This window comes from Daucus carota, chromosome 9 (genome assembly GCF_001625215.2).
Source record: "Daucus carota subsp. sativus chromosome 9, DH1 v3.0, whole genome shotgun sequence".
Lineage (NCBI taxonomy): Eukaryota > Viridiplantae > Streptophyta > Magnoliopsida > Apiales > Apiaceae > Daucus > Daucus carota.
In genome coordinates, this window is record NC_030389.2 from 15,911,096 (window position 1) to 15,924,486 (window position 13,391).

A 13,391-nucleotide genomic window follows, 5' to 3' on the forward strand; every position below is an offset into this window, starting at 1 on the left:
AGTATCAAAGGCAAGAGTAGAATGAGGTACCTTAGCAGTAGATTCAGAGTTGTTGTCAGTGTTTGCCATCAGAGCATAATTGACTTCTTCCTCTGAATCAGATGTATCTGTCGAGTTTCCTTTCTTGGTGATAAAGGCTTTTTCCTTTTCTTTCTTGGCTTTCTTGCATTCAGATGCAAAGTGACCCTTTTCACCACAGTTGAAACAGGTATACTTGTCATCTTTTCCAGCTTTTCCTTCCTTGCCCTCATTCTTCCTGAAGTTCTTCTTATCATAAACTCTGTCAGAGTTTCTGTCTTTCCTTGAAAAACTTTTGCCTTTGTTGAACTTTTTGTAAGCCAACTTCTTGAAGCTTTTCACCATCAATGCTGCTAACTGCATCATCTCATCATCACTTTCTTCAGAGTCTGAGGGAACATCAGAGTTTGAGTCATCAGAGTTTGATGACTCAATGTCAGACTTTGTGACATGAGCTTTTCCTTTGCTCTTAGCAGCTTCCTCTTGAACTTTTAGAGCAACAGACTTTGATTTGCTTCCATGACGTTTGCTCCTCTGCTCCATCTCAAGTTCATGAGTCTTCAGTCTTCCAAAAACATCATCAAGAGACATTTCTCCAAGATCAAGATTGTCTCTTATTGTAGTGACTTTCAAATCCCATTTTTCAGGAAGAGCCAGAAGGAATTTGTTAGGTCCTGAAACGATTGTAGAAGGGGGGGGGGTTGAATACAATCGTCACTAAAAATCGCGGCGGAATAATCTGATTTGAATTAAACTTGTTAATCAGATTTTAATTAATTAATATAACAATGTTTTAAGTCGTTATATAATTAATAAAGTTCGTTTTAATGTCCACTAAAGTTCGTAGAATAAATTCGACCGGATGTATTCTAACTTAGTGATTAAAACAATCGAGTGATCAAAGCACAGAAAACTGTGGATATAACAATTGCAAGTTACAAACAACTTGAAAGCTTTTACAATGCTTGAACACTTGAGAAATGAAGAAGTGAAGCCATATTTATAGGCAAACCACTTAGATCTAGGTATGACATTGAAAGGAATGACTTTCTAGCTTAGGAATGACTTAAAACAACAAAGCCATGCCAAACAAGAAGAAGGAATGACATTTTAAGAGAAAGCCATACTGAAAAACTCGGTATGACTTAATCTGACTTGGCCACTAAGTCATTCGGTATGACTTTTAACACAAAAGTCATTCTGATTACTTCGGTATGACTTTTTCAAGTCATTTAAATGCAAGTCATACACATAAAGCAACAAAGCCTGATCACAGGACACGGTATGACTTTTTAAGTCATACCAGTGAATGTCTGATACCAACACACGGTATGACATTCAATAACTCATACAACAGTACTCGGTATGACTTGTTAAAGTCATGACAACAATGTCTGTTGCACAGACACGGTATGACTTTATTAAGTCATGCTGTAGGAAGCCTAAATACATGACACGGTATGACATTCTCTGAGAATGTCATGCCGAGTCATTTAATCAATAAAACCTTTATATTTAATTGAATAAATACTCAATAATTACTCACTTAATTATATTAATTATATAAATTCATAAATTAAATTAATTCGAAGGTGAATCAATTTAATAAATAAATTATACAACTAATTTAATTATTTTGATAAGTGAAATAATTAAAGAAATATTTATTAAATTATATTTCTTCAACAGCAGGGACTCCAGGCTTTGATGAACGTTGTAGATCTTAGTCTTGATTGAACGGCCACTTATAGTTGATGCAGAACACTTAATTTGAGTAGCTGACACACAAATGTACTGTCTGGTTCATCTGTATCTAGCTGAATTAAATATTCTTTATCAAATAAACATTTGAGACGTGGCTTGTTCGTCGATTCTTTGTCTTCGTAGTTCTTCTTCATTAGTAACAATAGTATGGAATCTTCTGAATAAATAAAGTATTAAAACTTTATACCTTCTGGAGTTCTGGACGTGCTACAAAAGATTATTTGTACACTGAGGCTTGAACATATTAATGAACTTCTTCCAGTGGTGTGCAGCAGCATCCTGAAATTCTTCAGACATATAATTTCAATAAATCACTTGACGTTCTTCGTACGGATTCCTTCAATAGTACTTGCTATTTACCTTGCTTTCTTATCAGAGTTGAGTTGGTACCTCTTTAATTACAAATAGGCTAAACATATGCCTTTCAGAATTTGAGGTTTGAGTCTTCAAGATCATATTCCTTGTTCACCAGAGATAAGTCATTCAAGAGTTTGACAAATCTGTCATACAGATCTGTCAAGGACTCACCAGATTTTGAGTCAAAGTGCTCATACTCCTGTGTAAGGATGGTTTTTCTGTTCTTCTTGATGGCTTGAGTTCCTTGACATCTGGTTTCCTTAAGGACTGGAACTCTAAAAGACGAAGCTTGTGATTTTTCAGACATGATTGTTATTAAGATCTCACTGTAGTTATCTTAACAGAGCTGGCTCTGATACCACTTGTTAGGTCCTATAAACTCACTATATTAACTTATATAGTGAACACAATCAATAACACAATATGATTATATAAGAGATTGAAAGCAGTAAACTCTTATTCACAAAGCTTGAATGGTTACAAAAACTCTCTCAGTGATTTATATATTATCACTAAGAGCTGCTAGGGTTATGTAAAATATACTCGATAACTTAACTCTTATAGAGTAACCCTAATCTGTGTTTATATAGACACAGTTACAAAATCAATCTCTGATTTGATATCCTATAAATCAGCTATGTATTCTATCAATCAAAGATTGCTACTGTTTTCTGTTTAGTTTCCATAGTCAGCAAATCACTCCTCCGCTTCTATCCTTCCTTGAAGTATATCCGCTTCTGAGCTCTTTCCACGTGTAAACTCTGACGAGTCTTGACTATGTAAACTCTGATCAGACTTTATCAAACTCTGGTAAGCCTTTATTAAACTCTGATCAGCTTCCAGCTTAAACTCTGATCACTCCTGTTCTAAAACAAACTTTAAGAACATTAGTAATCATCAATTATATCTAACATATTCCCTCAAAGATAAAATGGTTTGGAGTGTTGGGAAGTATATTTGAGTATTTAAATTAATTTCCTTCGAAAAATAAGGAAATATATGAAAACCGGAAAAATTAGTATTTGGTCAAAACGAGTAGACCCTTGACTAATTTTTGAAACCATAATACTTAGAATATTGAGATTCATGATAAAACATGATTTTGATAATTTTGGAAAGCATTCTAAGTATTAAAATATTTTTCTCTGAAAAATGAATAATTAGAGAGACCGAAGAGAAAATATTTCACAAGGTTATAAAAATGAATATTAATATTTGTAAGGCCAAATATTAATGAGATGTAGGATTAAATCTTTCTTTTGGATGTAAAATGATTTTTGGATAGAAAGATTTATTTTTAAGTAATTAAGGTTAATTTATCCCGAAAAATAAGAAATTGATAAAATAGGGAATAAATCACTTTAAATACTAGATTTTGAAAATAATGTTACATGAAGCTTTTAAAGAATATCAACATGTGAATATCCTTTTTCCCATCTTCATGTCAATTTGATTTTGCAATAGTAAGAAAGAGAAAACCGTAGAGTAGCGATATTCCTCAGCATGGTTATTGCACAGCAAATCTTTTGAAAATATTTTTGACACGGAAATCATTTTTCAAATCACTTGCTAAAATTAACCTTTCACTTAGAAATAATCATTTAAATTTAAATGTCCTATTGGGAGGATCTAAGTGATTTAAATTTTACGTTAATTTAATAAATACCAAAATAAATCAATATCGAAGATACCCTTTCAATCTTCCCCTTTTTGGTATTTATCAAACAAACTTAAAATTTAAATTTTACAAGTGTGTGCTTCCCCTTGATGTATGCATGAATTAAAAAAATATTTTTCACATAGCGTATAAGAGTTTAGGAAGTATACTAGTAATCCTCGCAATAATTTCTTGATAGCGTATCGAGAAGTCCTTTGATCATTTTCTGAAATAAGAATGATTAGTAGAATTTGAAAATTTTGATGTCCTCTCATTTTTGTATGTGCACAGAAATTTTAATTTTGGTATGCACATTATTTCTTTTCATTATTATAAAGGGTAAATTTTAATTTTTTTGGATCGTGCAAAAATTTATATATATGGTACTTGCACGTCTTCTTCCCCTTTTGGTTGATAAAAACCAAAAATGAATGTAACTTCCCCTTAATTTAGTGCACTCCTTCTTAATTGACGAAGGATGAGTATAGGAGTTCTTAAATTTGGACCCATAGGTATATATGTCAAGTGGGAAGATACCAACTGGCTTGCCATATTTTAATTTAAAAGAAAATCCGACGCTTTTTGATCAAAATCGCTCAACTTTGATTGTTCTTTATGACCTTTTATTTGGTCTAATGGCATGAGTTGGATTTGTACAATACTTAACGTATTACTTCACTAAAATAATCGAGTTAAAGTATACTTCATATTCTCAATGAATTTCGCTGTAATAACAGAATTTTCTTTATATTCAGTGAAGTGAATTTATTGCAACTGAGTTTTTGTACTCTATTTTTTTTGCAAATAAATGATTTATGTCATCATATAATTTGTACAAAGAGTTCAAGTGCTTAAATTTGCACTGCTTGTACACAGAAGATCAAAAATGAATTGATTCTTGCGGCTGAAAACTCAGGACCTGCATCAAGATTGTTTACTATCTCCAAAAAAACTGTTAGCAGATAAAAATCACACCAGCATATACACAAAGGTTATTTTTAGAATACAGCTTGTATTACTGATTATCTATATATATATATATATATAGAATTCAATTTGGTAGCCAACATAATTATACGATTTCAAGTGTGGAGACTGTAAAGCAAGTGGTAAATGCAGGGTTATATAGTTTCTCCAGATATCTAGCTTGAACCCTACAGCAAGATAACAGGTTATTTCCAAGCTTAAGTACTGTATAAAAAAAACTCCCTGTAATGTATAAGCTACTGTCACAGAATATTTAAGCAATTAACTAATTATGTTAGCTTATACAGATTAAGAGTGTAGTGCAAAGAAATCAACCAAGTAAGCAATAGGCATGGAATGGCAGATTTTGTATTAACAGACAAAATTAGTTCATTTCAATCATTGTGGTTCAATGATTAATTTGAACTTTACATCTGCAAGTATTATTTGTTTACAAAAGGCCACTGGCCAACATGAAGTCCATACCAACAGGAAATAGCAAAATACAACAGGAACACAGACTAGTACAACAAGATTAAACCATCATCAAAACACAACATCAGCAAACTATTTTTGAAGCCATTCTCCAGCATGATCATAAGTAACCACAGACCAAACCTTTTCAGGTTCATCAACAGCAACAAACCCAAGATCTTCAGATAAATCAACCAAAACAGGTAACACATCTTTTTCAGGAACAGTAACACCAACAGAAACCATCTCATCAACCATTTCTTCATCAAACATCCTAGCAACCCTGTCATCTATCCCTTCCATTTTACCAATAGTTGAGTCATCCTTATCTTTATTCTCTAGCTGATCCAATCTAGCCAAAATACTAGTGTTGATTTCTTTTAACATCTTAACTTCATTCTTTAAGTTTTCAATATCATTTTTAACCAACTGACTAGTACCAGTTAACATAACAGCAGGAGCAATTAGCATAGGATTCACCTCACATGGCTTACAAATACTTAAGGGAACTTGGGGTTTTTCTAAGCTAGCAACATCACAGTAATCAATCCTTTGTGCTTCCATTCTAGGCATGGCAATGTGATACAATTCAAAAATAGAAGTGAGTAGTAATCCATAGGGTAGATACTCAACTTGATTTGTAACCAACTGGAACATGACTTTAAGATCAACAAAGTCAAAGAAATGTGCTTCTTTTGGTTTAGGTAAAATATTTGCCCTAATTATAATGGCAACTTGTTGGTAAATAGGTGTAAAGTGCCTAAAATCAATAGCACAATCTTCCTCAAACAAACCAACAGGAACATCAGAATTGCAAAAGAAGCCCACCAACAACTCAAACTCATTCTTTTGAAAAACAAAATTTTCATAGATGTTAATACAGGGCTGAAAAGGAGTTTGTAAACCAAGTTTTAATGCCCTAGCAAAAGTATTAACATCCACAAGCATATTTTTCCCATGTACCACAGTGTTGAGCAAAAAGACATCATCAAGACCTTTTTGAACAATCATATTTGCATAAAATTCACCCATCAAATAGATATGATAGTTTTGACCCCTGTAGAAAACCATATTATCCCATTTTCCAGCCATAAAAATACCATGAACTACCCCTTGTTGAGGAATTAGAGGCATCATCCCAGGTTGCACACTCTTTTTCATTTTCTCTAATTTTTCTAAGTTTATGGGGTTGACAAGAGTGCTCCTAGGGGGAGAGACAGTTGGCTTGGCTATGGGTGCACTCTGAGTGGTATATGGACCACCATATTGAGTGTTAGGGTTTCTAGGGTTTGAGTTTTTGTTTCCAGGGTGTTGGTACAGGGTCTGTGCATGGTTGTGTGCATGGTTAGGCTTTTGTTTCTTGTTAAAGGATTTGGAAAGGTGCACATTGTTTCTGTGAACTGGAGAGGAGGGTGCATTTTTGTAATATTTTCTCTCCATATTGTTTAGAAGAGGGAGTGTGTGCAGTGGTTTGTAACTAGGGTTTGGGAGCTTTTGGAAATCCATGCAAGAGTGAGTGCAGAGTAGGTTTAGAAAAAGATGTGAAGTTATAAAATATGCAATGCATGTGTGTGCTATTTATAGTATAAAGTAAGGTGTTGTTTGGATAAAATAGTGTAGTACCTTGAGTATAAATTGAATGAAGTGCACAGATTTGAGGAAGTGCATAAGTGTGTGAGTTTTAGAAAAGTTAAACGCATTAAATGTTTCCGAAGTGATGTCATGTTTCTAAAGGTGCAGGGGGACAAGTAGCACACATTTTTGTATAAAATACAACTTCCAAGGCTTAGGGTCATATCAAGTAAAGAAATGAGCATGTACTTATACTCAGAGAGTTGAAAAAAAAACTCTATATGAATGATTGACAAGGGTCTGGTCAGCTCAAATGCCAAGGGGGAGTTTCCATTAATACATATCACATACACCAGCCAAGTAAGCATACATATACAAGCATATATACACCATAAAGCATTCATTTTATATCCTAAAACTAAGTGGCCGTGGCATATCAGTGATCCAGATACCAAGGAACTCAAGGGGTTCCCGGGCCAGGTCTTAATATGAGGGCTTTGTGTGTGTATGTGTCTTATTTCTAAATAAAGACAAGTTGCACATGTATACATACACATATATATAAACTAATGGTGCACATGAATACACATAAAGGCCACGTCACTGCCAAGTATCACATACCAGACAACAATTCAACAACTGCAATAAAATATTCATGGCAACTGACTTAGCATATAAGCAAATATACATATATATATCAGTCAAGACAGCCATAAACACATCACATTTCACCAACATTCAACATCCATCAGTCAAAATAATAAAAAAATCGAGGGTTTTAGAGATTACCAGTGCCCAAGGCTTCGGTGTCTTCTTGGGACTTACCTAATCCACACAATTTCGAACTGATTTTTAAACTTCAAAAATCCAAGGCGCCAAAATCCAATTCATCTCCACAATCTTTTCGCCAAATAGCCACGCAAGTCTTCATACCTGCAAAGACACTTAATAATCGTGTCAGCAATACAAAAAAACAATTAAAAATTAGGGTTTTAAAATATACCTGAGCTCGAGGTCGAAATCCACTCGAGACTTACCTACAAATACAGATCGGAGTCGAGTGTTCAACATACTCGAATATGAGCGATAGAGGGAGAGAGTACAGTCGCCATGGATTTGAGTCGATTAAGCCTCAATGCGTTAACACTCCATCGATTTCGGCAAAACAACTCAAGAAAATTATCAATTCGAGTTTAAATCTCATAGAAGAAATTAGGGTTTTGAAATCGATTAATTAAAAATTGGGGGTTTTGAAAAATAGCACTGAAACCACAAAATCATCAGTGTATAAAGTGAATTTAAGGCGAAAAACCCTCAATTTATAAGTAGAAATCAAATCGGCGCATAAGCTCAAACACCGAAATTAGGGTTTTTGAAATTTAATCTTAAAAACGTGTTTTGCAAACATTTTTAGGCTTAAAAACGCTGTAGATTCCATCATTAACCTCAGACATCAATTGATCGATGTCGAGAATGAGTGATGAACTCGCTTTCTTGTACCAAACCCAACATGCAAGTCGATTCGAACTCAAAAACGATGAGATAAACCGAGAGAGAGTAGTATCTGAAGAGAAATCGAGTTTCCGATGAAGAAATTTATCGAAAATGATCGGAAACATTTTAGGGTTTTCAGAGAGAACGAGAGAGACGACTCGAGCTGCGAGAGGAGAGGGAGAGAAATGATGTAAGCACCGACATTTTCGTTTATATATTTATGAAACCGACGGCTTAGATCAAATCCCTAATATGAATGGACAGCTGAGATTAAACCAGAGGAATTGGGTCGGGTTTGACTCATATAAATGGGTATTGACCCGATTTTAAAACAGATTTTTGTGTTAAAAATATTTTTCGAAAATATTTTATAAATACACAAATAATTTTGACAATCGAAAATAATTTTTCCAGTATTCGAAAAATATTTAAAATAATAACTGGATTATTTTTGGAAATTTAGGAATATAAAAGAATTGCCAAAAATAGATTATTTTAGTGAGTTGGACAATATTTCGTATTTTTGAGACTATTTCAGTTAGACTTTCGAAATAGCTTAAATATGAAAATATTAATTCAAGACTTTTCTTTGAATATTTTAACATTATTTTGTCCATTACAAGGTGTAAAAGTTGTGAGAATAAATGAACAAGTGATAGATTCACAAATATTCGAGATTTGTGATTAATTCTCTTAAATTAAATTCTCGAAATATTTGAATATCCATAAATCATAAATTGTCCTCAAGATTTGATTACTTGAATAAATTGGACAATATATAAACAAATATTTGATTTAGATTTATTTTCACTAAATTATGTATGTGAATATAATTTATTGACTTAAGATATAAGTTTGTCCGTGAATAATATATTATTGGAGTGTGAGGACAAAAGTATATTTATATTCACACAGAAACATATTTTCTCTTTTAAAGAGATTTTGTCCACATAAATGAAATTTATAGTAGTGTTGATGGACAAAATATTAATATTATACATATAATTAATTTTGGCATAATATTTCATGAATAATTCTCATATTTAGATATTTCACGAATATTACTATTTGCTTGTACAATGAATATAATTATAATTATGAACTCCCAAATTTTGACTCAGAAAAATCCGATCAATAAATTTCTTTATTGACAAATCTGAATTTTTAGAGTATACTTGAGAGATCCGAATTAATAACCATATTTAAAGTACATGAAATATCTGGAATAATGAGCATTACTCATTTATCATTTTATAATAAATTTTGCCAAAATATTATTTAGCCGGTTCCAACATTCCTAAATCCAATCGTAATTTAGCGAATCTCTCGGAACTTAATGGCTTAGTGAAAATGTCAGCGATATTAAACTCAGTTTCAACATGAGTCATTTTTATGTCGCCTTTATTGACATGATCACGTAAAAAGTGATGTCGGATCTCTATGTGCTTTGACCTTGAGTGCAGTACAGGATTTTTACTTAAATCAATAGCACTTGTATTGTCACATAGAATTGACACAACATCAAATTTAATATTATAATCTGCCAAAGTTTGTTTCATCCATAATATTTGAGCACAACACTTTGCGGCAGCAATATATTCAGCTTCCGTAGTGGATATAGATATGGAATTTTGTTTTTTTGAAAACCACGAAACTAAGCATCCACCAAGGAACTGACACGTACCACTAGTACTTTTTCTGTCTACCAAATGTCCGGCATAATCTGAATCAGAAAAACATACTAGGTTAAATGGTACACCTTTTGGATACCAAAGGCCAAGGTCAACGGTGCCTTTTAAATATCGCAAAATTCTTTTTACGGCGGATAAATGAGATTCCTTAGGGGCAACTTGGAATCTTGCACATTTACAAACACTATATTGAATATCGGGTCGGCTAGCAGTTATATATAATAAACTTCCAATCATTCCACGATATTTTTTAGTGTCAACGGGTATTCCTTTAGGATCTTCTGTTAATTTATCCGATGAAGACATAGGAGTAGAAATGGGTTTAGCATTTTCCATTTCAAATTTCTTGAGCATTTCTTTACAATACTTTGATTGTGAAATATGAATGCCCTCGTTGGATTGCTTAATTTGCAGGCCCAAAAAGAAATTTAATTCTCCCATCATACTCATTTCGAATTCCTTACTCATATTTTCAGAGAATTCCTTACAGAGATTATCATTTGTTGATCCAAAAATGATATCGTCTACGTATATTTGGACAAGTAATATATCATCTTTTTCTTGTCTCGTAAATAAGGTTTTATCGGCAGTTCCCATTTTAAAATTATTATCTAATAGGAATTTGCTTAACCTTTCATACCAAGCTCTTGGAGCTTGTTTTAATCCATATAGAGCCTTGTATAATTTATATACATACTCTGGATTAACCGAATCTTCAAAACCGGGAGGTTGTTTTACATAGACTTCTTGTTCAAGAATCCCGTTTAAGAAGGCGGATTTAACATCCATTTGATATACTTTGAAACCTTTATGACACGCAAATGCTAAAAGCATTCGAATTGATTCTATTCGTGCCACAGGGGCATAGGTTTCATCGAAGTCTATACCTTCCATTTGAGTATATCCTTGAGCGACTAATCTCGCTTTATTACGAACTACCGTTCCATTTTCATCAAGTTTATTTCTAAATACCCATTTTGTTCCAATGATGGAAGTATCTTCGGGTTTTGGAACGAGTTCCCACACTTTACTTCGAGTAAATTGGTTTAATTCATCTTGCATTGCAGAAATCCAATCCTCGTCAAGTAAAGCCTCTTTAGCAGTCTTAGGTTCTATTTGAGATAGAAAACTAAGATGATTCACAACGTTTTGAACTTGTGAACGCGTTTGAACTCTTTTACTTAAATCACCCAAAACATTATCTAATGGATGACTCCTTATAATAGGAATTTCTTTAGGGAGTTCTTCATCTTGATTTAACAATTCTAATGGATTATTAGGAGGGGAAATCCCAACGTCCAAATTTTCGAATTGTCGAATAACATCTTCAATCCCTTCTTGTTGTGCATCTTCTTTATCAACAAGATCAATATACTTTGCGGGTGGTTTTGCTTCATCGAAAGCAACATTCATAGATTTTTCCACCACAAGAGTTTTGAGATTGAATACTCGGTATGCTTTACTATTAGTTGAATAACCGAGAAATATACCTTCGCTTGATTTAGGATCAAACTTTGTAAGGTAATCTTTAGAGTTTAGAATAAAGCATTTACATCCAAAAACTCTAAAATAACTAAGTTTAGGAGTTTTGCCAAAATAAAGCTCGTATGGAGTCTTTTGAGTTATAGGGCGTAACAAAACTCTATTTAGTATATGACAAGCAGTAGACATAGCTTCGGCCCAAAAATATTTAGGACGACGATATTCATTAAGCATAGTACTTGCCATTTCTTGTAATGTTCTATTTTTCCTTTCAACAACTCCATTTGATTGAGGAGTATAGGGAGCGGAAAAATTATGAGTAATTCCATTTTCTTCATAAAATTCAGTGAAGCTAGAATTTTCAAATTCTTTACCATGATCAGTTCTTATATAGACTATGGTATTGTTTTGTTGATTTTGAATCTTTTTGCATAGAGATGAGAAAGAATCGAAAGCATCACTCTTGGCTTTGAGAAATTCCGTCCACGTATATCGTGAAAAATCATCAACAATAACCAAAGTATAAGAACATCCTCCGAGACTTTGTACGGGTACAGGACCAACTAAGTCCATATGTAATAGCTCGAGAGGTCTAGAGGTAGATACCATGAATTTAGCTTTGTGAGATGCCCTTATTTGCTTGCTAATTTCACAAGCCTCACAAGTATGATCTTTTTGATAATTCAACTTTGGTATACCTCGAACATGATCATTTGTTGATATATTCTTAATCAACTTCATATTAGCATGTCCTAATCTTCGATGCCATAACCAAGGATCATCTTGAGTAGTGATTAGACATACATTATTGTGCTTGCTTATATCACAAGTATACACATTTTTACTACGAGGACAAGTAAGGACTAATTTTCCATTCTTATTTAGAATCGAACAGTGAGTTGGATAGAAAATTATCTTATAACCATTATCGCACAATTGACTTATCGAAAGTAGGTTATACTTAAGTCCCGTAACTAGTTGCACATTGGTAATCTTAAAATGTTCATTTCCAATATCCTCAATGCCAATAATATTACCTTTGCTGCTATCTCCAAACGTGACAACTCCAGCATTTACCTTTTTAATGTCTTTCAAAAGAGATTTGTTTCCGGTCATGTGCCTTGAACAACCACTATCGAGGTACCACATGTTTTGCTTAGCAACAAGGCATTCCTACAAAATAAATCAATTAAATTTATAGGTACCCTTTTGTCTTGAGGGTCCTGGGGTTAGTACTTCATAATAAAGATAGGGGTTTGAAGTAGGAAGAACATTTCTTGTAGCATATTCATTTTTAGGTGCATTGTTCCTAACTTGATATCTTGAGTTATCATAGTACCGTGTATCTCTCGAATCATATTTATGAGAATTTGCATATTGATACACATGATTTCTATTATTTGAATAACGCATTGTATTTTGAGAATAGAAATCATAACTTGGTACATGATGATTCCTAAAGGATTGACCATTTGGAAATATGTTATTCCTTGTATCTTTATATTGAAATGGTATAGGCTTTTGATGATAATTAAATCTTGGTTGCCTTTGCTCATTAGGAACATTTTTGTATGGTACATATTTTTCAACCTTGGGATTTTGTTTTGTTCCTTTACGAACCCATATATGCTTCCCCTTAAATTCACCATTCTTGGATTTGCAATTTTGAATGTCATGTCCATTTTTATTGCAATATGAACATTTTAGTATAGGTGAACTAGAAGCTTTTTGAAAAATTCGTTCCTTTGGTTGAATATTGCTCTTTCTTTGAGCATTTTTATCATATCCCAATCCTTCATGATTATAGGATATTTTAGAATGTACCATTCTATCCAACATTTCATTGCCTTTTGTAAATCGTTGAATCGTCCGTTCAAGATCATTTTATCATTGATTAAGGCATAAATCTTAGCGTT